General features: G+C 44.4%; 49 non-coding genes across 49 annotated transcripts; 30 read left to right on the forward strand and 19 right to left on the reverse strand.

Moving 5' to 3' along the window:
- Positions 1-86: 86 nt before the first annotated feature.
- Positions 87-160, reverse strand: trnai-aau (transfer RNA isoleucine (anticodon AAU)). Its single transcript has one exon. It is a non-coding gene; the product is annotated as a tRNA-Ile (tRNA).
- Positions 161-493: 333 nt separating this feature from the next.
- On the forward strand, positions 494-566 carry trnaa-agc (transfer RNA alanine (anticodon AGC)). Its single transcript has one exon. It is a non-coding gene; the product is annotated as a tRNA-Ala (tRNA).
- Positions 567-854: 288 nt separating this feature from the next.
- On the reverse strand, positions 855-928 carry trnai-aau (transfer RNA isoleucine (anticodon AAU)). The gene has a single exon. It is a non-coding gene; the product is annotated as a tRNA-Ile (tRNA).
- A 333-nt stretch (positions 929-1,261) lies between these two features.
- trnaa-agc (transfer RNA alanine (anticodon AGC)) lies at positions 1,262-1,334 on the forward strand. Its single transcript has one exon. It is a non-coding gene; the product is annotated as a tRNA-Ala (tRNA).
- Positions 1,335-2,030: 696 nt separating this feature from the next.
- trnaa-agc (transfer RNA alanine (anticodon AGC)) lies at positions 2,031-2,103 on the forward strand. The gene has a single exon. It is a non-coding gene; the product is annotated as a tRNA-Ala (tRNA).
- A 696-nt stretch (positions 2,104-2,799) lies between these two features.
- On the forward strand, positions 2,800-2,872 carry trnaa-agc (transfer RNA alanine (anticodon AGC)). The gene has a single exon. It is a non-coding gene; the product is annotated as a tRNA-Ala (tRNA).
- Positions 2,873-3,160: 288 nt separating this feature from the next.
- On the reverse strand, positions 3,161-3,234 carry trnai-aau (transfer RNA isoleucine (anticodon AAU)). Its single transcript has one exon. It is a non-coding gene; the product is annotated as a tRNA-Ile (tRNA).
- Positions 3,235-3,567: 333 nt separating this feature from the next.
- On the forward strand, positions 3,568-3,640 carry trnaa-agc (transfer RNA alanine (anticodon AGC)). The gene has a single exon. It is a non-coding gene; the product is annotated as a tRNA-Ala (tRNA).
- Positions 3,641-4,336: 696 nt separating this feature from the next.
- Positions 4,337-4,409, forward strand: trnaa-agc (transfer RNA alanine (anticodon AGC)). Its single transcript has one exon. It is a non-coding gene; the product is annotated as a tRNA-Ala (tRNA).
- A 696-nt stretch (positions 4,410-5,105) lies between these two features.
- trnaa-agc (transfer RNA alanine (anticodon AGC)) lies at positions 5,106-5,178 on the forward strand. The gene has a single exon. It is a non-coding gene; the product is annotated as a tRNA-Ala (tRNA).
- A 289-nt stretch (positions 5,179-5,467) lies between these two features.
- trnai-aau (transfer RNA isoleucine (anticodon AAU)) lies at positions 5,468-5,541 on the reverse strand. The gene has a single exon. It is a non-coding gene; the product is annotated as a tRNA-Ile (tRNA).
- A 333-nt stretch (positions 5,542-5,874) lies between these two features.
- On the forward strand, positions 5,875-5,947 carry trnaa-agc (transfer RNA alanine (anticodon AGC)). The gene has a single exon. It is a non-coding gene; the product is annotated as a tRNA-Ala (tRNA).
- Positions 5,948-6,235: 288 nt separating this feature from the next.
- Positions 6,236-6,309, reverse strand: trnai-aau (transfer RNA isoleucine (anticodon AAU)). The gene has a single exon. It is a non-coding gene; the product is annotated as a tRNA-Ile (tRNA).
- Positions 6,310-6,642: 333 nt separating this feature from the next.
- Positions 6,643-6,715, forward strand: trnaa-agc (transfer RNA alanine (anticodon AGC)). Its single transcript has one exon. It is a non-coding gene; the product is annotated as a tRNA-Ala (tRNA).
- Positions 6,716-7,411: 696 nt separating this feature from the next.
- Positions 7,412-7,484, forward strand: trnaa-agc (transfer RNA alanine (anticodon AGC)). The gene has a single exon. It is a non-coding gene; the product is annotated as a tRNA-Ala (tRNA).
- Positions 7,485-8,180: 696 nt separating this feature from the next.
- trnaa-agc (transfer RNA alanine (anticodon AGC)) lies at positions 8,181-8,253 on the forward strand. The gene has a single exon. It is a non-coding gene; the product is annotated as a tRNA-Ala (tRNA).
- Positions 8,254-8,949: 696 nt separating this feature from the next.
- trnaa-agc (transfer RNA alanine (anticodon AGC)) lies at positions 8,950-9,022 on the forward strand. The gene has a single exon. It is a non-coding gene; the product is annotated as a tRNA-Ala (tRNA).
- Positions 9,023-9,718: 696 nt separating this feature from the next.
- Positions 9,719-9,791, forward strand: trnaa-agc (transfer RNA alanine (anticodon AGC)). The gene has a single exon. It is a non-coding gene; the product is annotated as a tRNA-Ala (tRNA).
- Positions 9,792-10,487: 696 nt separating this feature from the next.
- trnaa-agc (transfer RNA alanine (anticodon AGC)) lies at positions 10,488-10,560 on the forward strand. Its single transcript has one exon. It is a non-coding gene; the product is annotated as a tRNA-Ala (tRNA).
- A 289-nt stretch (positions 10,561-10,849) lies between these two features.
- On the reverse strand, positions 10,850-10,923 carry trnai-aau (transfer RNA isoleucine (anticodon AAU)). Its single transcript has one exon. It is a non-coding gene; the product is annotated as a tRNA-Ile (tRNA).
- Positions 10,924-11,256: 333 nt separating this feature from the next.
- On the forward strand, positions 11,257-11,329 carry trnaa-agc (transfer RNA alanine (anticodon AGC)). The gene has a single exon. It is a non-coding gene; the product is annotated as a tRNA-Ala (tRNA).
- Positions 11,330-11,617: 288 nt separating this feature from the next.
- trnai-aau (transfer RNA isoleucine (anticodon AAU)) lies at positions 11,618-11,691 on the reverse strand. Its single transcript has one exon. It is a non-coding gene; the product is annotated as a tRNA-Ile (tRNA).
- A 333-nt stretch (positions 11,692-12,024) lies between these two features.
- On the forward strand, positions 12,025-12,097 carry trnaa-agc (transfer RNA alanine (anticodon AGC)). The gene has a single exon. It is a non-coding gene; the product is annotated as a tRNA-Ala (tRNA).
- A 696-nt stretch (positions 12,098-12,793) lies between these two features.
- Positions 12,794-12,866, forward strand: trnaa-agc (transfer RNA alanine (anticodon AGC)). The gene has a single exon. It is a non-coding gene; the product is annotated as a tRNA-Ala (tRNA).
- Positions 12,867-13,155: 289 nt separating this feature from the next.
- Positions 13,156-13,229, reverse strand: trnai-aau (transfer RNA isoleucine (anticodon AAU)). The gene has a single exon. It is a non-coding gene; the product is annotated as a tRNA-Ile (tRNA).
- A 333-nt stretch (positions 13,230-13,562) lies between these two features.
- Positions 13,563-13,635, forward strand: trnaa-agc (transfer RNA alanine (anticodon AGC)). The gene has a single exon. It is a non-coding gene; the product is annotated as a tRNA-Ala (tRNA).
- Positions 13,636-14,331: 696 nt separating this feature from the next.
- trnaa-agc (transfer RNA alanine (anticodon AGC)) lies at positions 14,332-14,404 on the forward strand. Its single transcript has one exon. It is a non-coding gene; the product is annotated as a tRNA-Ala (tRNA).
- A 1,465-nt stretch (positions 14,405-15,869) lies between these two features.
- Positions 15,870-15,942, forward strand: trnaa-agc (transfer RNA alanine (anticodon AGC)). Its single transcript has one exon. It is a non-coding gene; the product is annotated as a tRNA-Ala (tRNA).
- A 696-nt stretch (positions 15,943-16,638) lies between these two features.
- On the forward strand, positions 16,639-16,711 carry trnaa-agc (transfer RNA alanine (anticodon AGC)). The gene has a single exon. It is a non-coding gene; the product is annotated as a tRNA-Ala (tRNA).
- A 288-nt stretch (positions 16,712-16,999) lies between these two features.
- trnai-aau (transfer RNA isoleucine (anticodon AAU)) lies at positions 17,000-17,073 on the reverse strand. Its single transcript has one exon. It is a non-coding gene; the product is annotated as a tRNA-Ile (tRNA).
- A 333-nt stretch (positions 17,074-17,406) lies between these two features.
- Positions 17,407-17,479, forward strand: trnaa-agc (transfer RNA alanine (anticodon AGC)). Its single transcript has one exon. It is a non-coding gene; the product is annotated as a tRNA-Ala (tRNA).
- A 289-nt stretch (positions 17,480-17,768) lies between these two features.
- On the reverse strand, positions 17,769-17,842 carry trnai-aau (transfer RNA isoleucine (anticodon AAU)). The gene has a single exon. It is a non-coding gene; the product is annotated as a tRNA-Ile (tRNA).
- A 333-nt stretch (positions 17,843-18,175) lies between these two features.
- Positions 18,176-18,248, forward strand: trnaa-agc (transfer RNA alanine (anticodon AGC)). Its single transcript has one exon. It is a non-coding gene; the product is annotated as a tRNA-Ala (tRNA).
- A 288-nt stretch (positions 18,249-18,536) lies between these two features.
- Positions 18,537-18,610, reverse strand: trnai-aau (transfer RNA isoleucine (anticodon AAU)). The gene has a single exon. It is a non-coding gene; the product is annotated as a tRNA-Ile (tRNA).
- Positions 18,611-18,943: 333 nt separating this feature from the next.
- trnaa-agc (transfer RNA alanine (anticodon AGC)) lies at positions 18,944-19,016 on the forward strand. Its single transcript has one exon. It is a non-coding gene; the product is annotated as a tRNA-Ala (tRNA).
- Positions 19,017-19,712: 696 nt separating this feature from the next.
- On the forward strand, positions 19,713-19,785 carry trnaa-agc (transfer RNA alanine (anticodon AGC)). The gene has a single exon. It is a non-coding gene; the product is annotated as a tRNA-Ala (tRNA).
- A 288-nt stretch (positions 19,786-20,073) lies between these two features.
- On the reverse strand, positions 20,074-20,147 carry trnai-aau (transfer RNA isoleucine (anticodon AAU)). Its single transcript has one exon. It is a non-coding gene; the product is annotated as a tRNA-Ile (tRNA).
- A 333-nt stretch (positions 20,148-20,480) lies between these two features.
- trnaa-agc (transfer RNA alanine (anticodon AGC)) lies at positions 20,481-20,553 on the forward strand. Its single transcript has one exon. It is a non-coding gene; the product is annotated as a tRNA-Ala (tRNA).
- Positions 20,554-20,842: 289 nt separating this feature from the next.
- On the reverse strand, positions 20,843-20,916 carry trnai-aau (transfer RNA isoleucine (anticodon AAU)). The gene has a single exon. It is a non-coding gene; the product is annotated as a tRNA-Ile (tRNA).
- Positions 20,917-21,611: 695 nt separating this feature from the next.
- On the reverse strand, positions 21,612-21,685 carry trnai-aau (transfer RNA isoleucine (anticodon AAU)). Its single transcript has one exon. It is a non-coding gene; the product is annotated as a tRNA-Ile (tRNA).
- A 695-nt stretch (positions 21,686-22,380) lies between these two features.
- trnai-aau (transfer RNA isoleucine (anticodon AAU)) lies at positions 22,381-22,454 on the reverse strand. Its single transcript has one exon. It is a non-coding gene; the product is annotated as a tRNA-Ile (tRNA).
- A 333-nt stretch (positions 22,455-22,787) lies between these two features.
- Positions 22,788-22,860, forward strand: trnaa-agc (transfer RNA alanine (anticodon AGC)). Its single transcript has one exon. It is a non-coding gene; the product is annotated as a tRNA-Ala (tRNA).
- A 288-nt stretch (positions 22,861-23,148) lies between these two features.
- Positions 23,149-23,222, reverse strand: trnai-aau (transfer RNA isoleucine (anticodon AAU)). The gene has a single exon. It is a non-coding gene; the product is annotated as a tRNA-Ile (tRNA).
- Positions 23,223-23,555: 333 nt separating this feature from the next.
- On the forward strand, positions 23,556-23,628 carry trnaa-agc (transfer RNA alanine (anticodon AGC)). Its single transcript has one exon. It is a non-coding gene; the product is annotated as a tRNA-Ala (tRNA).
- Positions 23,629-23,917: 289 nt separating this feature from the next.
- trnai-aau (transfer RNA isoleucine (anticodon AAU)) lies at positions 23,918-23,991 on the reverse strand. Its single transcript has one exon. It is a non-coding gene; the product is annotated as a tRNA-Ile (tRNA).
- Positions 23,992-24,324: 333 nt separating this feature from the next.
- On the forward strand, positions 24,325-24,397 carry trnaa-agc (transfer RNA alanine (anticodon AGC)). Its single transcript has one exon. It is a non-coding gene; the product is annotated as a tRNA-Ala (tRNA).
- Positions 24,398-24,685: 288 nt separating this feature from the next.
- trnai-aau (transfer RNA isoleucine (anticodon AAU)) lies at positions 24,686-24,759 on the reverse strand. The gene has a single exon. It is a non-coding gene; the product is annotated as a tRNA-Ile (tRNA).
- Positions 24,760-25,092: 333 nt separating this feature from the next.
- Positions 25,093-25,165, forward strand: trnaa-agc (transfer RNA alanine (anticodon AGC)). The gene has a single exon. It is a non-coding gene; the product is annotated as a tRNA-Ala (tRNA).
- Positions 25,166-25,454: 289 nt separating this feature from the next.
- Positions 25,455-25,528, reverse strand: trnai-aau (transfer RNA isoleucine (anticodon AAU)). Its single transcript has one exon. It is a non-coding gene; the product is annotated as a tRNA-Ile (tRNA).
- Between the last annotated feature and the right edge of the window lie 169 nt (positions 25,529-25,697).

The raw sequence follows: 25,697 nt of genomic DNA on the forward strand, positions 1-25,697 counted from the left end.
TCTGATCTCCACCATACAAGTTGGCATTTGAGAGACCCAAAATAACACTAATCCGCCTCATATCTGATCCAAAAGACTATCATCAATGGCCCGTATGGGGATCGAACCCATGACCTTGGCGTTATTAGCACCACGCTCTAACCAGCTGAGCTAACCGGCCTACATGATGGAGTCTTTCTGCAAGTTGTGTGGCTGAGGTAGGCCTGTTCCATGAAAGTATACAAATGGTATGAGGAGGGATGTCTGCGGTAATCGACCAAGCACAGACATTAGTTGACACCTCCAGTTTCCTTCTCTTCTTGGTTGATTGGCGGTCAACGATCAAATTAAATCTACTCAACCTTTGAGCCACTGCTAAAATGCAAGTCCATGCAGCTGTTCACAGTAAAGAAATGTAAAAATCATCAATTGCAGTGTCTGTAGAGCTTTGCACTCTCAGTTTGGACTTGAGCTTTTGTCCAGGATCTGAACAACAAGAGCACTGAGCCTCATAGGGGAATTAGCTCAAGTGGTAGAGCGCTCGCTTAGCATGCGAGAGGTAGTGGGATCGATGCCCACATTCTCCATTATAGGCATTTCAGTCATGCTCGATAGTAAAAAGAAAATTGGTGCATGTTTTTTGACCCTGACGCTTCCATAATTCTTTTCACACACTACATGCCAAATCTCTGTTAGAATGTGTCACCTTAAACATGTGATTCGTACTATATGAGTACTCAACAATAAGGGCTCGCACATGTCAAGAGTCCACACCGTCCGACAAGACTTTCTGATCTCCACCATACAAGTTGGCATTTGAGAGACCCAAAATAACACTAATCCGCCTCATATCTGATCCAAAAGACTATCATCAATGGCCCGTATGGGGATCGAACCCATGACCTTGGCGTTATTAGCACCACGCTCTAACCAGCTGAGCTAACCGGCCTACATGATGGAGTCTTTCTGCAAGTTGTGTGGCTGAGGTAGGCCTGTTCCATGAAAGTATACAAATGGTATGAGGAGGGATGTCTGCGGTAATCGACCAAGCACAGACATTAGTTGACACCTCCAGTTTCCTTCTCTTCTTGGTTGATTGGCGGTCAACGATCAAATTAAATCTACTCAACCTTTGAGCCACTGCTAAAATGCAAGTCCATGCAGCTGTTCACAGTAAAGAAATGTAAAAATCATCAATTGCAGTGTCTGTAGAGCTTTGCACTCTCAGTTTGGACTTGAGCTTTTGTCCAGGATCTGAACAACAAGAGCACTGAGCCTAGTAGGGGAATTAGCTCAAGTGGTAGAGCGCTCGCTTAGCATGCGAGAGGTAGTGGGATCGATGCCCACATTCTCCATTATAGGCATTTCAGTCATGCTCGATAGTGAAAAAGAAAATTGGTGCATGTTTTTTGACCCTGACGCTTCCATAATTCTTTTCACACACTACATGCCAAATCTCTGTTAGAATGTGTCACCTTAAACATGTGATTCGTACTATATGAGTACTCAACAATAAGGGCTCGCACATGTCAAGAGTCCACACCGTCCGACAAGACTTTCTGATCTCCACCATACAAGTTGGCATTTGAGAGACCCAAAATAACACTAATCCGCCTCATATCTGATCCAAAAGACAATCATCAATGGCCCGTATGGGGATCGAACCCATGACCTTGGCGTTATTAGGACCACGCTCTAACCAGCTGAGCTAACCGGCCTACATGATGGAGTCTTTCTGCAAGTTGTGTGGCTGAGGTAGGCCTGTTCCATGAAAGTATACAAATGGTATGAGGAGGGATGTCTGCGGTAATCGACCAAGCACAGACATTAGTTGACACCTCCAGTTTCCTTCTCTTCTTGGTTGATTGGCGGTCAACGATCAAATTAAATCTACTCAACCTTTGAGCCACTGCTAAAATGCAAGTCCATGCAGCTGTTCACAGTAAAGAAATGTAAAAATCATCAATTGCAGTGTCTGTAGAGCTTTGCACTCTCAGTTTGGACTTGAGCTTTTGTCCAGGATCTGAACAACAAGAGCACTGAGCCTAGTAGGGGAATTAGCTCAAGTGGTAGAGCGCTCGCTTAGCATGCGAGAGGTAGTGGGATCGATGCCCACATTCTCCATTATAGGCATTTCAGTCATGCTCGATAGTGAAAAAGAAAATTGGTGCATGTTTTTTGACCCTGACGCTTCCATAATTCTTTTCACACACTACATGCCAAATCTCTGTTAGAATGTGTCACCTTAAACATGTGATTCGTACTATATGAGTACTCAACAATAAGGGCTCGCACATGTCAAGAGTCCACACCGTCCGACAAGACTTTCTGATCTCCACCATACATGTTGGCATTTGAGAGACCCAAAATAACACTAATCCGCCTCATATCTGATCCAAAAGACTATCATCAATGGCCCGTATGGGGATCGAACCCATGACCTTGGCGTTATTAGGACCACGCTCTAACCAGCTGAGCTAACCGGCCTACATGATGGAGTCTTTCTGCAAGTTGTGTGGCTGAGGTAGGCCTGTTCCATGAAAGTATACAAATGGTATGAGGAGGGATGTCTGCGGTAATCGACCAAGCACAGACATTAGTTGACACCTCCAGTTTCCTTCTCTTCTTGGTTGATTGGCGGTCAACGATCAAATTAAATCTACTCAACCTTTGAGCCACTGCTAAAATGCAAGTCCATGCAGCTGTTCACAGTAAAGAAATGTAAAAATCATCAATTGCAGTGTCTGTAGAGCTTTGCACTCTCAGTTTGGACTTGAGCTTTTGTCCAGGATCTGAACAACAAGAGCACTGAGCCTAGTAGGGGAATTAGCTCAAGTGGTAGAGCGCTCGCTTAGCATGCGAGAGGTAGTGGGATCGATGCCCACATTCTCCATTATAGGCATTTCAGTCATGCTCGATAGTAAAAAGAAAATTGGTGCATGTTTTTTGACCCTGACGCTTCCATAATTCTTTTCACACACTACATGCCAAATCTCTGTTAGAATGTGTCACCTTAAACATGTGATTCGTACTATATGAGTACTCAACAATAAGGGCTCGCACATGTCAAGAGTCCACACCGTCCGACAAGACTTTCTGATCTCCACCATACAAGTTGGCATTTGAGAGACCCAAAATAACACTAATCCGCCTCATATCTGATCCAAAAGACTATCATCAATGGCCCGTATGGGGATCGAACCCATGACCTTGGCGTTATTAGCACCACGCTCTAACCAGCTGAGCTAACCGGCCTACATGATGGAGTCTTTCTGCAAGTTGTGTGGCTGAGGTAGGCCTGTTCCATGAAAGTATACAAATGGTATGAGGAGGGATGTCTGCGGTAATCGACCAAGCACAGACATTAGTTGACACCTCCAGTTTCCTTCTCTTCTTGGTTGATTGGCGGTCAACGATCAAATTAAATCTACTCAACCTTTGAGCCACTGCTAAAATGCAAGTCCATGCAGCTGTTCACAGTAAAGAAATGTAAAAATCATCAATTGCAGTGTCTGTAGAGCTTTGCACTCTCAGTTTGGACTTGAGCTTTTGTCCAGGATCTGAACAACAAGAGCACTGAGCCTAGTAGGGGAATTAGCTCAAGTGGTAGAGCGCTCGCTTAGCATGCGAGAGGTAGTGGGATCGATGCCCACATTCTCCATTATAGGCATTTCAGTCATGCTCGATAGTGAAAAAGAAAATTGGTGCATGTTTTTTGACCCTGACGCTTCCATAATTCTTTTCACACACTACATGCCAAATCTCTGTTAGAATGTGTCACCTTAAACATGTGATTCGTACTATATGAGTACTCAACAATAAGGGCTCGCACATGTCAAGAGTCCACACCGTCCGACAAGACTTTCTGATCTCCACCATACAAGTTGGCATTTGAGAGACCCAAAATAACACTAATCCGCCTCATATCTGATCCAAAAGACTATCATCAATGGCCCGTATGGGGATCGAACCCATGACCTTGGCGTTATTAGGACCACGCTCTAACCAGCTGAGCTAACCGGCCTACATGATGGAGTCTTTCTGCAAGTTGTGTGGCTGAGGTAGGCCTGTTCCATGAAAGTATACAAATGGTATGAGGAGGGATGTCTGCGGTAATCGACCAAGCACAGACATTAGTTGACACCTCCAGTTTCCTTCTCTTCTTGGTTGATTGGCGGTCAACGATCAAATTAAATCTACTCAACCTTTGAGCCACTGCTAAAATGCAAGTCCATGCAGCTGTTCACAGTAAAGAAATGTAAAAATCATCAATTGCAGTGTCTGTAGAGCTTTGCACTCTCAGTTTGGACTTGAGCTTTTGTCCAGGATCTGAACAACAAGAGCACTGAGCCTAGTAGGGGAATTAGCTCAAGTGGTAGAGCGCTCGCTTAGCATGCGAGAGGTAGTGGGATCGATGCCCACATTCTCCATTATAGGCATTTCAGTCATGCTCGATAGTGAAAAAGAAAATTGGTGCATGTTTTTTGACCCTGACGCTTCCATAATTCTTTTCACACACTACATGCCAAATCTCTGTTAGAATGTGTCACCTTAAACATGTGATTCGTACTATATGAGTACTCAACAATAAGGGCTCGCACATGTCAAGAGTCCACACCGTCCGACAAGACTTTCTGATCTCCACCATACAAGTTGGCATTTGAGAGACCCAAAATAACACTAATCCGCCTCATATCTGATCCAAAAGACAATCATCAATGGCCCGTATGGGGATCGAACCCATGACCTTGACTTTATTAGGACCACGCTCTAACCAGCTGAGCTAACCGGCCTACATGATGGAGTCTTTCTGCAAGTTGTGTGGCTGAGGTAGGCCTGTTCCATGAAAGTATACAAATGGTATGAGGAGGGATGTCTGCGGTAATCGACCAAGCACAGACATTAGTTGACACCTCCAGTTTCCTTCTCTTCTTGGTTGATTGGCGGTCAACGATCAAATTAAATCTACTCAACCTTTGAGCCACTGCTAAAATGCAAGTCCATGCAGCTGTTCACAGTAAAGAAATGTAAAAATCATCAATTGCAGTGTCTGTAGAGCTTTGCACTCTCAGTTTGGACTTGAGCTTTTGTCCAGGATCTGAACAACAAGAGCACTGAGTCTAGTAGGGGAATTAGCTCAAGTGGTAGAGCGCTCGCTTAGCATGCGAGAGGTAGTGGGATCGATGCCCACATTCTCCATTATAGGCATTTCAGTCATGCTCGATAGTGAAAAAGAAAATTGGTGCATGTTTTTTGACCCTGACGCTTCCATAATTCTTTTCACACACTACATGCCAAATCTCTGTTAGAATGTGTCACCTTAAACATGTGATTCGTACTATATGAGTACTCAACAATAAGGGCTCGCACATGTCAAGAGTCCACACCGTCCGACAAGACTTTCTGATCTCCACCATACAAGTTGGCATTTGAGAGACCCAAAATAACACTAATCCGCCTCATATCTGATCCAAAAGACTATCATCAATGGCCCGTATGGGGATCGAACCCATGACCTTGGCGTTATTAGCACCACGCTCTAACCAGCTGAGCTAACCGGCCTACATGATGGAGTCTTTCTGCAAGTTGTGTGGCTGAGGTAGGCCTGTTCCATGAAAGTATACAAATGGTATGAGGAGGGATGTCTGCGGTAATCGACCAAGCACAGACATTAGTTGACACCTCCAGTTTCCTTCTCTTCTTGGTTGATTGGCGGTCAACGATCAAATTAAATCTACTCAACCTTGGAGCCACTGCTAAAATGCAAGTCCATGCAGCTGTTCACAGTAAAGAAATGTAAAAATCATCAATTGCAGTGTCTGTAGAGCTTTGCACTCTCAGTTTGGACTTGAGCTTTTGTCCAGGATCTGAACAACAAGAGCACTGAGCCTCATAGGGGAATTAGCTCAAGTGGTAGAGCGCTCGCTTAGCATGCGAGAGGTAGTGGGATCGATGCCCACATTCTCCATTATAGGCATTTCAGTCATGCTCGATAGTAAAAAGAAAATTGGTGCATGTTTTTTGACCCTGACGCTTCCATAATTCTTTTCACACACTACATGCCAAATCTCTGTTAGAATGTGTCACCTTAAACATGTGATTCGTACTATATGAGTACTCAACAATAAGGGCTCGCACATGTCAAGAGTCCACACCGTCCGACAAGACTTTCTGATCTCCACCATACAAGTTGGCATTTGAGAGACCCAAAATAACACTAATCCGCCTCATATCTGATCCAAAAGACTATCATCAATGGCCCGTATGGGGATCGAACCCATGACCTTGGCGTTATTAGCACCACGCTCTAACCAGCTGAGCTAACCGGCCTACATGATGGAGTCTTTCTGCAAGTTGTGTGGCTGAGGTAGGCCTGTTCCATGAAAGTATACAAATGGTATGAGGAGGGATGTCTGCGGTAATCGACCAAGCACAGACATTAGTTGACACCTCCAGTTTCCTTCTCTTCTTGGTTGATTGGCGGTCAACGATCAAATTAAATCTACTCAACCTTTGAGCCACTGCTAAAATGCAAGTCCATGCAGCTGTTCACAGTAAAGAAATGTAAAAATCATCAATTGCAGTGTCTGTAGAGCTTTGCACTCTCAGTTTGGACTTGAGCTTTTGTCCAGGATCTGAACAACAAGAGCACTGAGCCTAGTAGGGGAATTAGCTCAAGTGGTAGAGCGCTCGCTTAGCATGCGAGAGGTAGTGGGATCGATGCCCACATTCTCCATTATAGGCATTTCAGTCATGCTCGATAGTGAAAAAGAAAATTGGTGCATGTTTTTTGACCCTGACGCTTCCATAATTCTTTTCACACACTACATGCCAAATCTCTGTTAGAATGTGTCACCTTAAACATGTGATTCGTACTATATGAGTACTCAACAATAAGGGCTCGCACATGTCAAGAGTCCACACCGTCCGACAAGACTTTCTGATCTCCACCATACAAGTTGGCATTTGAGAGACCCAAAATAACACTAATCCGCCTCATATCTGATCCAAAAGACAATCATCAATGGCCCGTATGGGGATCGAACCCATGACCTTGGCGTTATTAGGACCACGCTCTAACCAGCTGAGCTAACCGGCCTACATGATGGAGTCTTTCTGCAAGTTGTGTGGCTGAGGTAGGCCTGTTCCATGAAAGTATACAAATGGTATGAGGAGGGATGTCTGCGGTAATCGACCAAGCACAGACATTAGTTGACACCTCCAGTTTCCTTCTCTTCTTGGTTGATTGGTGGTCAACGATCAAATTAAATCTACTCAACCTTTGAGCCACTGCTAAAATGCAAGTCCATGCAGCTGTTCACAGTAAAGAAATGTAAAAATCATCAATTGCAGTGTCTGTAGGGCTTTGCACTCTCAGTTTGGACTTGAGCTTTTGTCCAGGATCTGAACAACAAGAGCACTGAGCCTAGTAGGGGAATTAGCTCAAGTGGTAGAGCGCTCGCTTAGCATGCGAGAGGTAGTGGGATCGATGCCCACATTCTCCATTATAGGCATTTCAGTCATGCTCGATAGTGAAAAAGAAAATTGGTGCATGTTTTTTGACCCTGACGCTTCCATAATTCTTTTCACACACTACATGCCAAATCTCTGTTAGAATGTGTCACCTTAAACATGTGATTCGTACTATATGAGTACTCAACAATAAGGGCTCGCACATGTCAAGAGTCCACACCGTCCGACAAGACTTTCTGATCTCCACCATACATGTTGGCATTTGAGAGACCCAAAATAACACTAATCCGCCTCATATCTGATCCAAAAGACTATCATCAATGGCCCGTATGGGGATCGAACCCATGACCTTGGCGTTATTAGGACCACGCTCTAACCAGCTGAGCTAACCGGCCTACATGATGGAGTCTTTCTGCAAGTTGTGTGGCTGAGGTAGGCCTGTTCCATGAAAGTATACAAATGGTATGAGGAGGGATGTCTGCGGTAATCGACCAAGCACAGACATTAGTTGACACCTCCAGTTTCCTTCTCTTCTTGGTTGATTGGCGGTCAACGATCAAATTAAATCTACTCAACCTTTGAGCCACTGCTAAAATGCAAGTCCATGCAGCTGTTCACAGTAAAGAAATGTAAAAATCATCAATTGCAGTGTCTGTAGAGCTTTGCACTCTCAGTTTGGACTTGAGCTTTTGTCCAGGATCTGAACAACAAGAGCACTGAGCCTAGTAGGGGAATTAGCTCAAGTGGTAGAGCGCTCGCTTAGCATGCGAGAGGTAGTGGGATCGATGCCCACATTCTCCATTATAGGCATTTCAGTCATGCTCAATAGTGAAAAAGAAAATTGGTGCATGTTTTTTGACCCTGACGCTTCCATAATTCTTTTCACACACTACATGCCAAATCTCTGTTAGAATGTGTCACCTTAAACATGTGATTCGTACTATATGAGTACTCAACAATAAGGGCTCGCACATGTCAAGAGTCCACACCGTCCGACAAGACTTTCTGATCTCCACCATACAAGTTGGCATTTGAGAGACCCAAAATAACACTAATCCGCCTCATATCTGATCCAAAAGACAATCATCAATGGCCCGTATGGGGATCGAACCCATGACCTTGGCGTTATTAGGACCACGCTCTAACCAGCTGAGCTAACCGGCCTACATGATGGAGTCTTTCTGCAAGTTGTGTGGCTGAGGTAGGCCTGTTCCATGAAAGTATACAAATGGTATGAGGAGGGATGTCTGCGGTAATCGACCAAGCACAGACATTAGTTGACACCTCCAGTTTCCTTCTCTTCTTGGTTGATTGGCGGTCAACGATCAAATTAAATCTACTCAACCTTTGAGCCACTGCTAAAATGCAAGTCCATGCAGCTGTTCACAGTAAAGAAATGTAAAAATCATCAATTGCAGTGTCTGTAGAGCTTTGCACTCTCAGTTTGGACTTGAGCTTTTGTCCAGGATCTGAACAACAAGAGCACTGAGCCTAGTAGGGGAATTAGCTCAAGTGGTAGAGCGCTCGCTTAGCATGCGAGAGGTAGTGGGATCGATGCCCACATTCTCCATTATAGGCATTTCAGTCATGCTCGATAGTGAAAAAGAAAATTGGTGCATGTTTTTTGACCCTGACGCTTCCATAATTCTTTTCACACACTACATGCCAAATCTCTGTTAGAATGTGTCACCTTAAACATGTGATTCGTACTATATGAGTACTCAACAATAAGGGCTCGCACATGTCAAGAGTCCACACCGTCCGACAAGACTTTCTGATCTCCACCATACAAGTTGGCATTTGAGAGACCCAAAATAACACTAATCCGCCTCATATCTGATCCAAAAGACTATCATCAATGGCCCGTATGGGGATCGAACCCATGACCTTGGCGTTATTAGGACCACTCTCTAACCAGCTGAGCTAACCGGCCTACATGATGGAGTCTTTCTGCAAGTTGTGTGGCTGAGGTAGGCCTGTTCCATGAAAGTATACAAATGGTATGAGGAGGGATGTCTGCGGTAATCGACCAAGCACAGACATTAGTTGACACCTCCAGTTTCCTTCTCTTCTTGGTTGATTGGCGGTCAACGATCAAATTAAATCTACTCAACCTTTGAGCCACTGCTAAAATGCAAGTCCATGCAGCTGTTCACAGTAAAGAAATGTAAAAATCATCAATTGCAGTGTCTGTAGAGCTTTGCACTCTCAGTTTGGACTTGAGCTTTTGTCCAGGATCTGAACAACAAGAGCACTGAGCCTAGTAGGGGAATTAGCTCAAGTGGTAGAGCGCTCGCTTAGCATGCGAGAGGTAGTGGGATCGATGCCCACATTCTCCATTATAGGCATTTCAGTCATGCTCGATAGTGAAAAAGAAAATTGGTGCATGTTTTTTGACCCTGACGCTTCCATAATTCTTTTCACACACTACATGCCAAATCTCTGTTAGAATGTGTCACCTTAAACATGTGATTCGTACTATATGAGTACTCAACAATAAGGGCTCGCACATGTCAAGAGTCCACACCGTCCGACAAGACTTTCTGATCTCCACCATACAAGTTGGCATTTGAGAGACCCAAAATAACACTAATCCGCCTCATATCTGATCCAAAAGACTATCATCAATGGCCCGTATGGGGATCGAACCCATGACCTTGGCGTTATTAGGACCACGCTCTAACCAGCTGAGCTAACCGGCCTACATGATGGAGTCTTTCTGCAAGTTGTGTGGCTGAGGTAGGCCTGTTCCATGAAAGTATACAAATGGTATGAGGAGGGATGTCTGCGGTAATCGACCAAGCACAGACATTAGTTGACACCTCCAGTTTCCTTCTCTTCTTGGTTGATTGGCGGTCAACGATCAAATTAAATCTACTCAACCTTTGAGCCACTGCTAAAATGCAAGTCCATGCAGCTGTTCACAGTAAAGAAATGTAAAAATCATCAATTGCAGTGTCTGTAGAGCTTTGCACTCTCAGTTTGGACTTGAGCTTTTGTCCAGGATCTGAACAACAAGAGCACTGAGCCTAGTAGGGGAATTAGCTCAAGTGGTAGAGCGCTCGCTTAGCATGCGAGAGGTAGTGGGATCGATGCCCACATTCTCCATTATAGGCATTTCAGTCATGCTCGATAGTGAAAAAGAAAATTGGTGCATGTTTTTTGACCCTGACGCTTCCATAATTCTTTTCACACACTACATGCCAAATCTCTGTTAGAATGTGTCACCTTAAACATGTGATTCGTACTATATGAGTACTCAACAATAAGGGCTCGCACATGTCAAGAGTCCACACCGTCCGACAAGACTTTCTGATCTCCACCATACAAGTTGGCATTTGAGAGACCCAAAATAACACTAATCCGCCTCATATCTGATCCAAAAGACTATCATCAATGGCCCGTATGGGGATCGAACCCATGACCTTGGCGTTATTAGCACCACGCTCTAACCAGCTGAGCTAACCGGCCTACATGATGGAGTCTTTCTGCAAGTTGTGTGGCTGAGGTAGGCCTGTTCCATGAAAGTATACAAATGGTATGAGGAGGGATGTCTGCGGTAATCGACCAAGCACAGACATTAGTTGACACCTCCAGTTTCCTTCTCTTCTTGGTTGATTGGCGGTCAACGATCAAATTAAATCTACTCAACCTTGGAGCCACTGCTAAAATGCAAGTCCATGCAGCTGTTCACAGTAAAGAAATGTAAAAATCATCAATTGCAGTGTCTGTAGAGCTTTGCACTCTCAGTTTGGACTTGAGCTTTTGTCCAGGATCTGAACAACAAGAGCACTGAGCCTCATAGGGGAATTAGCTCAAGTGGTAGAGCGCTCGCTTAGCATGCGAGAGGTAGTGGGATCGATGCCCACATTCTCCATTATAGGCATTTCAGTCATGCTCGATAGTAAAAAGAAAATTGGTGCATGTTTTTTGACCCTGAAGCTTCCATAATTCTTTTCACACACTACATGCCAAATCTCTGTTAGAATGTGTCACCTTAAACATGTGATTCGTACTATATGAGTACTCAACAATAAGGGCTCGCACATGTCAAGAGTCCACACCGTCCGACAAGACTTTCTGATCTCCACCATACAAGTTGGCATTTGAGAGACCCAAAATAACACTAATCCGCCTCATATCTGATCCAAAAGACTATCATCAATGGCCCGTATGGGGATCGAACCCATGACCTTGGCGTTATTAGCACCACGCTCTAACCAGCTGAGCTAACCGGCCTACATGATGGAGTCTTTCTGCAAGTTGTGTGGCTGAGGTAGGCCTGTTCCATGAAAGTATACAAATGGTATGAGGAGGGATGTCTGCGGTAATCGACCAAGCACAGACATTAGTTGACACCTCCAGTTTCCTTCTCTTCTTGGTTGATTGGCGGTCAACGATCAAATTAAATCTACTCAACCTTTGAGCCACTGCTAAAATGCAAGTCCATGCAGCTGTTCACAGTAAAGAAATGTAAAAATCATCAATTGCAGTGTCTGTAGAGCTTTGCACTCTCAGTTTGGACTTGAGCTTTTGTCCAGGATCTGAACAACAAGAGCACTGAGCCTAGTAGGGGAATTAGCTCAAGTGGTAGAGCGCTCGCTTAGCATGCGAGAGGTAGTGGGATCGATGCCCACATTCTCCATTATAGGCATTTCAGTCATGCTCGATAGTGAAAAAGAAAATTGGTGCATGTTTTTTGACCCTGACGCTTCCATAATTCTTTTCACACACTACATGCCAAATCTCTGTTAGAATGTGTCACCTTAAACATGTGATTCGTACTATATGAGTACTCAACAATAAGGGCTCGCACATGTCAAGAGTCCACACCGTCCGACAAGACTTTCTGATCTCCACCATACAAGTTGGCATTTGAGAGACCCAAAATAACACTAATCCGCCTCATATCTGATCCAAAAGACAATCATCAATGGCCCGTATGGGGATCGAACCCATGACCTTGGCGTTATTAGGACCACGCTCTAACCAGCTGAGCTAACCGGCCTACATGATGGAGTCTTTCTGCAAGTTGTGTGGCTGAGGTAGGCCTGTTCCATGAAAGTATACAAATGGTATGAGGAGGGATGTCTGCGGTAATCGACCTAGCACAGACATTAGTTGACACCTCCAGTTTCCTTCTCTTCTTGGTTGATTGGCGGTCAACGATCAAATTAAATCTACTCAACCTTTGAGCCACTGCTAAAATGCAAGTCCATGCAGCTGTTCACAGTAAAGAAATGTAAAAATCATCAATTGCAGTGTCTGTAGAGCTTTGCACTCTCAGTTTGGACTTGAGCTTTTGTCCAGGATCTGAACAACAAGAGCACTGAGCCTAGTAGGGGAATTAGCTCAAGTGGTAGAGCGCTCGCTTAGCATGCGAGAGGTAGTGGGATCGATGCCCACATTCTCCATTATAGGCATTTCAGTCATGCTCGATAGTGAAAAAGAAAATTGGTGCATGTTTTTTGACCCTGACGCTTCCATAATTCTTTTCACACACTACATGCCAAATCTCTGTTAGAATGTGTCACCTTAAACATGTGATTCGTACTATATGAGTACTCAACAATAAGGGCTCGCACATGTCAAGAGTCCACACCGTCCGACAAGACTTTCTGATCTCCACCATACAAGTTGGCATTTGAGAGACCCAAAATAACACTAATCCGCCTCATATCTGATCCAAAAGACTATCATCAATGGCCCGTATGGGGATCGAACCCATGACCTTGGCGTTATTAGCACCACGCTCTAACCAGCTGAGCTAACCGGCCTACATGATGGAGTCTTTCTGCAAGTTGTGTGGCTGAGGTAGGCCTGTTCCATGAAAGTATACAAATGGTATGAGGAGGGATGTCTGCGGTAATCGACCAAGCACAGACATTAGTTGACACCTCCAGTTTCCTTCTCTTCTTGGTTGATTGGCGGTCAACGATCAAATTAAATCTACTCAACCTTTGAGCCACTGCTAAAATGCAAGTCCATGCAGCTGTTCACAGTAAAGAAATGTAAAAATCATCAATTGCAGTGTCTGTAGAGCTTTGCACTCTCAGTTTGGACTTGAGCTTTTGTCCAGGATCTGAACAACAAGAGCACTGAGCCTAGTAGGGGAATTAGCTCAAGTGGTAGAGCGCTCGCTTAGCATGCGAGAGGTAGTGGGATCGATGCCCACATTCTCCATTATAGGCATTTCAGTCATGCTCGATAGTGAAAAAGAAAATTGGTGCATGTTTTTTGACCCTGACGCTTCCATAATTCTTTTCACACACTACATGCCAAATCTCTGTTAGAATGTGTCACCTTAAACATGTGATTCGTACTATATGAGTACTCAACAATAAGGGCTCGCACATGTCAAGAGTCCACACCGTCCGACAAGACTTTCTGATCTCCACCATACAAGTTGGCATTTGAGAGACCCAAAATAACACTAATCCGCCTCATATCTGATCCAAAAGACTATCATCAATGGCCCGTATGGGGATCGAACCCATGACCTTGGCGTTATTAGGACCACGCTCTAACCAGCTGAGCTAACCGGCCTACATGATGGAGTCTTTCTGCAAGTTGTGTGGCTGAGGTAGGCCTGTTCCATGAAAGTATACAAATGGTATGAGGAGGGATGTCTGCGGTAATCGACCAAGCACAGACATTAGTTGACACCTCCAGTTTCCTTCTCTTCTTGGTTGATTGGCGGTCAACGATCAAATTAAATCTACTCAACCTTTGAGCCACTGCTAAAATGCAAGTCCATGCAGCTGTTCACAGTAAAGAAATGTAAAAATCATCAATTGCAGTGTCTGTAGAGCTTTGCACTCTCAGTTTGGACTTGAGCTTTTGTCCAGGATCTGAACAACAAGAGCACTGAGCCTAGTAGGGGAATTAGCTCAAGTGGTAGAGCGCTCGCTTAGCATGCGAGAGGTAGTGGGATCGATGCCCACATTCTCCATTATAGGCATTTCAGTCATGCTCGATAGTGAAAAAGAAAATTGGTGCATGTTTTTTGACCCTGACGCTTCCATAATTCTTTTCACACACTACATGCCAAATCTCTGTTAGAATGTGTCACCTTAAACATGTGATTCGTACTATATGAGTACTCAACAATAAGGGCTCGCACATGTCAAGAGTCCACACCGTCCGACAAGACTTTCTGATCTCCACCATACAAGTTGGCATTTGAGAGACCCAAAATAACACTAATCCGCCTCATATCTGATCCAAAAGACTATCATCAATGGCCCGTATGGGGATCGAACCCATGACCTTGGCGTTATTAGGACCACGCTCTAACCAGCTGAGCTAACCGGCCTACATGATGGAGTCTTTCTGCAAGTTGTGTGGCTGAGGTAGGCCTGTTCCATGAAAGTATACAAATGGTATGAGGAGGGATGTCTGCGGTAATCGACCAAGCACAGACATTAGTTGACACCTCCAGTTTCCTTCTCTTCTTGGTTGATTGGCGGTCAACGATCAAATTAAATCTACTCAACCTTTGAGCCACTGCTAAAATGCAAGTCCATGCAGCTGTTCACAGTAAAGAAATGTAAAAATCATCAATTGCAGTGTCTGTAGAGCTTTGCACTCTCAGTTTGGACTTGAGCTTTTGTCCAGGATCTGAACAACAAGAGCACTGAGCCTAGTAGGGGAATTAGCTCAAGTGGTAGAGCGCTCGCTTAGCATGGGAGAGGTAGTGGGATCGATGCCCACATTCTCCATTATAGGCATTTCAGTCATCCTCGATAGTGAAAAAGAAAATTGGTGCATGTTTTTTGACCCTGACGCTTCCATAATTCTTTTCACACACTACATGCCAAATCTCTGTTAGAATGTGTCACCTTAAACATGTGATTCGTACTATATGAGTACTCAACAATAAGGGCTCGCACATGTCAAGAGTCCACACCGTCCGACAAGACTTTCTGATCTCCACCATACAAGTTGGCATTTGAGAGACCCAAAATAACACTAATCCGCCTCATATCTGATCCAAAAGACTATCATCAATGGCCCGTATGGGGATCGAACCCATGACCTTGGCGTTATTAGGACCACGCTCTAACCAGCTGAGCTAACCGGCCTACATGATGGAGTCTTTCTGCAAGTTGTGTGGCTGAGGTAGGCCTGTTCCATGAAAGTATACAAATGGTATGAGGAGGGATGTCTGCGGTAATCGACCAAGCACAGACATTAGTTGACACCTCCAGTTTCCTTCTCTTCTTGGTTGATTGGCGGTCAACGATCAAATTAAATCTACTCAACCTTTGAGCCACTGCTAAAATGCAAGTCCATGCAGCTGTTCACAGTAAAGAAATGTAAAAATCATCAATTGCAGTGTCTGTAGAGCTTTGCACTCTCAGTTTGGACTTGAGCTTTTGTCCAGGATCTGAACAACAAGAGCACTGAGCCTAGTAGGGGAATTAGCTCAAGTGGTAGAGCGCTCGCTTAGCATGCGAGAGGTAGTGGGATCGATGCCCACATTCTCCATTATAGGCATTTCAGTCATGCTCGATAGTGAAAAAGAAAATTGGTGCATGTTTTTTGACCCTGACGCTTCCATAATTCTTTTCACACACTACATGCCAAATCTCTGTTAGAATGTGTCACCTTAAACATGTGATTCGTACTATATGAGTACTCAACAATAAGGGCTCGCACATGTCAAGAGTCCACACCGTCCGACAAGACTTTCTGATCTCCACCATACAAGTTGGCATTTGAGAGACCCAAAATAACACTAATCCGCCTCATATCTGATCCAAAAGACTATCATCAATGGCCCGTATGGGGATCGAACCCATGACCTTGGCGTTATTAGGACCACGCTCTAACCAGCTGAGCTAACCTGCCTACATGATGGAGTCTTTCTGCAAGTTGTGTGGCTGAGGTAGGCCTGTTCCATGAAAGTATACAAATGGTATGAGGAGGGATGTCTGCGGTAATCGACCAAGCACAGACATTAGTTGACACCTCCAGTTTCCTTCTCTTCTTGGTTGATTGGCGGTCAACGATCAAATTAAATCTACTCAACCTTTGAGCCACTGCTAAAATGCAAGTCCATGCAGCTGTTCACAGTAAAGAAATGTAAAAATCATCAATTGCAGTGTCTGTAGAGCTTTGCACTCTCAGTTTGGACTTGAGCTTTTGTCCAGGATCTGAACAACAAGAGCACTGAGCCTAGTAGGGGAATTAGCTCAAGTGGTAGAGCGCTCGCTTAGCATGCGAGAGGTAGTGGGATCGATGCCCACATTCTCCATTATAGGCATTTCAGTCATGCTCGATAGTAAAAAGAAAATTGGTGCATGATTTTTGACCCTGACGCTCCCATAATTCTTTTCACACACTACATGCCAAATCTCTGTTAGAATGTGTCACCTTAAACATGTGATTCGTACTATATGAGTACTCAACAATAAGGGCTCGCACATGTCAAGAGTCCACACCGTCCGACAAGACTTTCTGATCTCCACCATACAAGTTGGCATTTGAGAGACCCAAAATAACACTAATCCGCCTCATATCTGATCCAAAAGACTATCATCAATGGCCCGTATGGGGATCGAACCCATGACCTTGGCGTTATTAGCACCACGCTCTAACCAGCTGAGCTAACCGGCCTACATGATGGAGACTTTCTGCAAGTTGTGTGGCTGAGGTAGGCCTGTTCCATGAAAGTATACAAATGGTATGAGGAGGGATGTCTGCGGTAATCGACCAAGCACAGACATTAGTTGACACCTCCAGTTTCCTTCTCTTCTTGGTTGATTGGCGGTCAACGATCAAATTAAATCTACTCAACCTTTGAGCCACTGCTAAAATGCAAGTCCATGCAGCTGTTCACAGTAAAGAAATGTAAAAATCATCAATTGCAGTGTCTGTAGAGCTTTGCACTCTCAGTTTGGACTTGAGCTTTTGTCCAGGATCTGAACAACAAAAGCACTGAGCCTATTAGGGGAATTAGCTCAAGTGGTAGAGCGCTCGCTTAGCATGCGAGAGGTAGTGGGATCGATGCCCACATTCTCCATTATAGGCATTTCAGTCATGCTCGATAGTGAAAAAGAAAATTGGTGCATGTTTTTTGACCCTGACGCTTCCATAATTCTTTTCACACACTACATGCCAAATCTCTGTTAGAATGTGTCACCTTAAACATGTGATTCGTACTATATGAGTACTCAACAATAAGGGCTCGCACATGTCAAGAGTCCACACCGTCCGACAAGACTTTCTGATCTCCACCATACAAGTTGGCATTTGAGAGACCCAAAATAACACTAATCCGCCTCATATCTGATCCAAAAGACTATCATCAATGGCCCGTATGGGGATCGAACCCATGACCTTGGCGTTATTAGCACCACGCTCTAACCAGCTGAGCTAACCGGCCTACATGATGGAGACTTTCTGCAAGTTGTGTGGCTGAGGTAGGCCTGTTCCATGAAAGTATACAAATGGTATGAGGAGGGATGTCTGCGGTAATCGACCAAGCACAGACATTAGTTGACACCTCCAGTTTCCTTCTCTTCTTGGTTGATTGGCGGTCAACGATCAAATTAAATCTACTCAACCTTTGAGCCACTGCTAAAATGCAAGTCCATGCAGCTGTTCACAGTAAAGAAATGTAAAAATCATCAATTGCAGTGTCTGTAGAGCTTTGCACTCTCAGTTTGGACTTGAGCTTTTGTCCAGGATCTGAACAACAAGAGCACTGAGCCTCGTAGGGGAATTAGCTCAAGTGGTAGAGCGCTCGCTTAGCATGCGAGAGGTAGTGGGATCGATGCCCACATTCTCCATTATAGGCATTTCAGTCATGCTCGATAGTAAAAAGAAAATTGGTGCATGTTTTTTGACCCTGACTCTTCCATAATTCTTTTCACACACTACATGCCAAATCTCTGTTAGAATGTGTCACCTTAAACATATGATTCGTACTATATGAGTACTCAACAATAAGGGCTCGCACATGTCAAGAGTCCACACCGTCCGACAAGACTTTCTGATCTCCACCATACAAGTTGGCATTTGAGAGACCCAAGATAACACTAATCCGCCTCATATCTGATCCAAAAGACGATGATCAATGGCCCGTATGGGGATCGAACCCATGACCTTGGCGTTATTAGCACCACGCCCTAACCAGCTGAGCTAACCGGCCTACATGATGGAGGCTTTCTGCAAGTTGTGTGGCTGAGGTAGGCCTGTTCCATGAAAGTATACAAATGGTATGAGGAGGGATGTCTGTGGTAATCGACCAAGCACAGACATTAGTTGACACCTCGAGTTTCCTTCTCTTCTTGGTTGATTGGCGGTCAACGATCAAATTAAATCTACTCAACCTTTGAGCCACTGCTAAAATGCAAGTCCATGCAGCTGTTCACAGTAAAGAAATGTAAAAATCATCAATTGCAGTGTCTGTAGAGCTTTGCACTCTCAGTTTGGACTTGAGCTTTTGTCCAGGATCTGAACAACAAGAGCACTGAGCCTAGTAGGGGAATTAGCTCAAGTGGTAGAGCGCTCGCTTAGCATGCGAGAGGTAGTGGGATCGATGCCCACATTCTCCATTATAGGCATTTCAGTCATGCTCGATAGTGAAAAAGAAAATTGGTGCATGTTTTTTGACCCTGACGCTTCCATAATTCTTTTCACACACTACATGCCAAATCTCTGTTAGAATGTGTCACCTTAAACATGTGATTCGTACTATATGAGTACTCAACAATAAGGGCTCGCACATGTCAAGAGTCCACACCGTCCGACAAGACTTTCTGATCTCCACCATACAAGTTGGAATTTGAGAGACCCAAAATAACACTAATCCGCCTCATATCTGATCCAAAAGACTATCATCAATGTCCCGTATGGGGATCGAACCCATGACCTTGGCATTATTAGCACCACGCTCTAACCAGCTGAGCTAACCGGCCTACATGATGGAGACTTTCTGCAAGTTGTGTGGCTGAGGTAGGCCTGTTCCATGAAAGTATACAAATGGTATGAGGAGGGATGTCTGCGGTAATCGACCAAGCACAGACATTAGTTGACACCTCCAGTTTCCTTCTCTTCTTGGTTGATTGGCGGTCAACGATCAAATTAAATCTACTCAACCTTTGAGCCACTGCTAAAATGCAAGTCCATGCAGCTGTTCACAGTAAAGAAATGTAAAAATCATCAATTGCAGTGTCTGTAGAGCTTTGCACTCTCAGTTTGGACTTGAGCTTTTGTCCAGGATCTGAACAACAAGAGCACTGAGCCTCGTAGGGGAATTAGCTCAAGTGGTAGAGCGCTCGCTTAGCATGCGAGAGGTAGTGGGATCGATGCCCACATTCTCCATTATAGGCATTTCAGTCATGCTCGATAGTAAAAAGAAAATTGGTGCATGTTTTTTGACCCTGACTCTTCCATAATTCTTTTCACACACTACATGCCAAATCTCTGTTAGAATGTGTCACCTTAAACATATGATTCGTACTATATGAGTACTCAACAATAAGGGCTCGCACATGTCAAGAGTCCACACCGTCCGACAAGACTTTCTGATCTCCACCATACAAGTTGGCATTTGAGAGACCCAAGATAACACTAATCCGCCTCATATCTGATCCAAAAGACGATGATCAATGGCCCGTATGGGGATCGAACCCATGACCTTGGCGTTATTAGCACCACGCCCTAACCAGCTGAGCTAACCGGCCTACATGATGGAGGCTTTCTGCAAGTTGTGTGGCTGAGGTAGGCCTGTTCCATGAAAGTATACAAATGGTATGAGGAGGGATGTCTGTGGTAATCGACCAAGCACAGACATTAGTTGACACCTCGAGTTTCCTTCTCTTCTTGGTTGATTGGCGGTCAACGATCAAATTAAATCTACTCAACCTTTGAGCCACTGCTAAAATGCAAGTCCATGCAGCTGTTCACAGTAAAGAAATGTAAAAATCATCAATTGCAGTGTCTGTAGAGCTTTGCACTCTCAGTTTGGACTTGAGCTTTTGTCCAGGATCTGAACAACAAGAGCACTGAGCCTAGTAGGGGAATTAGCTCAAGTGGTAGAGCGCTCGCTTAGCATGCGAGAGGTAGTGGGATCGATGCCCACATTCTCCATTATAGGCATTTCAGTCATGCTCGATAGTGAAAAAGAAAATTGGTGCATGTTTTTTGACCCTGACGCTTCCATAATTCTTTTCACACACTACATGCCAAATCTCTGTTAGAATGTGTCACCTTAAACATGTGATTCGTACTATATGAGTACTCAACAATAAGGGCTCGCACATGTCAAGAGTCCACACCGTCCGACAAGACTTTCTGATCTCCACCATACAAGTTGGAATTTGAGAGACCCAAAATAACACTAATCCGCCTCATATCTGATCCAAAAGACTATCATCAATGTCCCGTATGGGGATCGAACCCATGACCTTGGCGTTATTAGCACCACGCTCTAACCAGCTGAGCTAACCGGCCTACATGATGGAGACTTTCTGCAAGTTGTGTGGCTGAGGTAGGCCTGTTCCATGAAAGTATACAAATGGTATGAGGAGGGATGTCTGCGGTAATCGACCAAGCACAGACATTAGTTGACACCTCCAGTTTCCTTCTCTTCTTGGTTGATTGGCGGTCAACGATCAAATTTAATCTACTCAACCTTTGAGCCACTGCTAAAATGCAAGTCCATGCAGCTGTTCACAGTAAAGAAATGTAAAAATCATCAATTGCAGTGTCTGTAGAGCTTTGCACTCTCAGTTTGGACTTGAGCTTTTGTCCAGGATCTGAACAACAAGAGCACTGAGCCTAGTAGGGGTATTAGCTCAAGTGGTAGAGCGCTCGCTTAGCATGCAAGAGGTAGTGGGATCGATGCCCACATTCTCCATTATAGGCATTTCAGTCATGCTCGATAGTGAAAAAGAAAATTGGTGCATGTTTTTTGACCCTGACGCTTCCATAATTCTTTTCACACACTACATGCCAAATCTCTGTTAGAATGTGTCACCTTAAACATGTGATTCGTACTATATGAGTACTCAACAATAAGGGCTCGCACATGTCAAGAGTCCACACCGTCCGACAAGACTTTCTGATCTCCACCATACAAGTTGGCATTTGAGAGACCCAAAATAACACTAATCCGCCTCATATCTGATCCAAAAGACTATCATCAATGGCCCGTATGGGGATCGAACCCATGACCTTGGCGTTATTAGCACCACGCTCTAACCAGCTGAGCTAACCGGCCTACATGATGGAGTCTTTCTGCAAGTTGTGTGGCTGAGGTAGGCCTGTTCCATGAAAGTATACAAATGGTATGAGGAGGGATGTCTGCGGTAATCGACCAAGCACAGACATTAGTTGACACCTCCAGTTTCCTTCTCTTCTTGGTTGATTGGCGGTCAACGATCAAATTTAATCTACTCAACCTTTGAGCCACTGCTAAAATGCAAGTCCATGCAGCTGTTCACAGTAAAGAAATGTAAAAATCATCAATTGCAGTGTCTGTAGAGCTTTGCACTCTCAGTTTGGACTTGAGCTTTTGTCCAGGATCTGAACAACAAGAGCACTGAGCCTAGTAGGGGTATTAGCTCAAGTGGTAGAGCGCTCGCTTAGCATGCAAGAGGTAGTGGGATCGATGCCCACATTCTCCATTATAGGCATTTCAGTCATGCTCGATAGTGAAAAAGAAAATTGGTGCATGTTTTTTGACCCTGACGCTTCCATAATTCTTTTCACACACTACATGCCAAATCTCTGTTAGAATGTGTCACCTTAAACATGTGATTCGTACTATATGAGTACTCAACAATAAGGGCTCGCACATGTCAAGAGTCCACACCGTCCGACAAGACTTTCTGATCTCCACCATACAAGTTGGCATTTGAGAGACCCAAAATAACACTAATCCGCCTCATATCTGATCCAAAAGACTATCATCAATGGCCCGTATGGGGATCGAACCCATGACCTTGGCGTTATTAGCACCACGCTCTAACCAGCTGAGCTAACCGGCCTACATGATGGAGTCTTTCTGCAAGTTGTGTGGCTGAGGTAGGCCTGTTCCATGAAAGTATACAAATGGTATGAGGAGGGATGTCTGCGGTAATCGACCAAGCACAGACATTAGTTGACACCTCCAGTTTCCTTCTCTTCTTGGTTGATTGGCGGTCAACGATCAAATTAAATCTACTCAACCTTGGAGCCACTGCTAAAATGCAAGTCCATGCAGCTGTTCACAGTAAAGAAATGTAAAAATCATCAATTGCAGTGTCTGTAGAGCTTTGCACTCTCAGTTTGGACTTGAGCTTTTGTCCAGGATCTGAACAACAAGAGCACTGAGCCTCATAGGGGAATTAGCTCAAGTGGTAGAGCGCTCGCTTAGCATGCGAGAGGTAGTGGGATCGATGCCCACATTCTCCATTATAGGCATTTCAGTCATGCTCGATAGTAAAAAGAAAATTGGTGCATGTTTTTTGACCCTGACGCTTCCATAATTCTTTTCACACACTACATGCCAAATCTCTGTTAGAATGTGTCACCTTAAACATGTGATTCGTACTATATGAGTACTCAACAATAAGGGCTCGCACATGTCAAGAGTCCACACCGTCCGACAAGACTTTCTGATCTCCACCATACAAGTTGGCATTTGAGAGACCCAAAATAACACTAATCCGCCTCATATCTGATCCAAAAGACAATCATCAATGGCCCGTATGGGGATCGAACCCATGACCTTGGCGTTATTAGCACCACGCTCTAACCAGCTGAGCTAACCGGCCTACATGATGGAGTCTTTCTGCAAGTTGTGTGGCTGAGGTAGGCCTGTTCCATGAAAGTATACAAATGGTATGAGGAGGGATGTCTGCGGTAATCGACCAAGCACAGACATTAGTTGACAGCTCCAGTTTCCTTCTCTTCTTGGTTGATTGGCGGTCAACGATCAAATTTAATCTACTCAACCTTTGAGCCACTGCTAAAATGCAAGTCCATGCAGCTGTTCACAGTAAAGAAATGTAAAAATCATCACTTGCAGTGTCTGTAGAGCTTTGCACTCTCAGTTTGGACTTGAGCTTTTGTCCAGGATCTGAACAACAAGAGCACTGAGCCTAGTAGGGGAATTAGCTCAAGTGGTAGAGCGCTCGCTTAGCATGCGAGAGGTAGTGGGATCGATGCCCACATTCTCCATTATAGGCATTTCAGTCATGCTCGATAGTGAAAAAGAAAATTGGTGCATGTTTTTTGACCCTGACGCTTCCATAATTCTTTTCACACACTACATGCCAAATCTCTGTTAGAATGTGTCACCTTAAACATGTGATTCGTACTATATGAGTACTCAACAATAAGGGCTCGCACATGTCAAGAGTCCACACCGTCCGACAAGACTTTCTGATCTCCACCATACAAGTTGGCATTTGAGAGACCCAAAATAACACTAATCCGCCTCATATCTGATCCAAAAGACTATCATCAATGGCCCGTATGGGGATCGAACCCATGACCTTGGCGTTATTAGCACCAAGCTCTAACCAGCTGAGCTAACCGGCCTACATGATGGAGTCTTTCTGCAAGTTGTGTGGCTGAGGTAGGCCTGTTCCATGAAAGTATACAAATGGTATGAGGAGGGATGTCTGCGGTAATCGACCAAGCACAGACATTAGTTGACACCTCCAGTTTCCTTCTCTTCTTGGTTGATTGGCGGTCAACGATCAAATTAAATCTACTCAACCTTGGAGCCACTGCTAAAATGCAAGTCCATGCAGCTGTTCACAGTAAAGAAATGTAAAAATCATCAATTGCAGTGTCTGTAGAGCTTTGCACTCTCAGTTTGGACTTGAGATTTTGTCCAGGATCTGAACAACAAGAGCACTGAGCCTCATAGGGGAATTAGCTCAAGTGGTAGAGCGCTCGCTTAGCATGCGAGAGGTAGTGGGATCGATGCCCACATTCTCCATTATAGGCATTTCAGTCATGCTCGATAGTAAAAAGAAAATTGGTGCATGTTTTTTGACCCTGACGCTTCCATAATTCTTTTCACACACTACATGCCAAATCTCTGTTAGAATGTGTCACCTTAAACATGTGATTCGTACTATATGAGTACTCAACAATAAGGGCTCGCACATGTCAAGAGTCCACACCGTCCGACAAGACTTTCTGATCTCCACCATACAAGTTGGCATTTGAGAGACCCAAAATAACACTAATCCTCCTCATATCTGATCCAAAAGACTATCATCAATGGCCCGTATGGGGATCGAACCCATGACCTTGGCGTTATTAGCACCACGCTCTAACCAGCTGAGCTAACCGGCCTACATGATGGAGTCTTTCTGCAAGTTGTGTGGCTGAGGTAGGCCTGTTCCATGAAAGTATACAAATGGTATGAGGAGGGATGTCTGCGGTAATCGACCAAGCACAGACATTAGTTGACACCTCCAGTTTCCTTCTCTTCTTGGTTGATTGGCGGTCAACGATCAAATTAAATCTACTCAACCTTTGAGCCACTGCTAAAATGCAAGTCCATGCAGCTGTTCACAGTAAAGAAATGTAAAAATCATCAATTGCAGTGTCTGTAGAGCTTTGCACTCTCAGTTTGGACTTGAGCTTTTGTCCAGGATCTGAACAACAAGAGCACTGAGCCTAGTAGGGGAATTAGCTCAAGTGGTAGAGCGCTCGCTTAGCATGCGAGAGGTAGTGGGATCGATGCCCACATTCTCCATTATAGGCATTTCAGTCATGCTCGATAGTGAAAAAGAAAATTGGTGCATGTTTTTTGACCCTGACGCTTCCATAATTCTTTTCACACACTACATGCCAAATCTCTGTTAGAATGTGTCACCTTAAACATGTGATTCGTACTATATGAGTACTCAACAATAAGGGCTCGCACATGTCAAGAGTCCACACCGTCCGACAAGACTTTCTGATCTCCACCATACAAGTTGGCATTTGAGAGACCCAAAATAACACTAATCCGCCTCATATCTGATCCAAAAGACTATCATCAATGGCCAGTATGGGGATCGAACCCATGACCTTGGCGTTATTAGGACCACGCTCTAACCAGCTGAGCTAACCGGCCTACATGATGGAGTCTTTCTGCAAGTTGTGTGGCTGAGGTAGGCCTGTTCCATGAAAGTATACAAATGGTATGAGGAGGGATGTCTGCGGTAATCGACCAAGCACAGACATTAGTTGACACCTCCAGTTTCCTTCTCTTCTTGGTTGATTGGCGGTCAACGATCAAATTT

The sequence above is a fragment of the Brachyhypopomus gauderio genome, chromosome 1 (assembly GCF_052324685.1).
Source record: "Brachyhypopomus gauderio isolate BG-103 chromosome 1, BGAUD_0.2, whole genome shotgun sequence".
Taxonomy (NCBI): domain Eukaryota; kingdom Metazoa; phylum Chordata; class Actinopteri; order Gymnotiformes; family Hypopomidae; genus Brachyhypopomus; species Brachyhypopomus gauderio.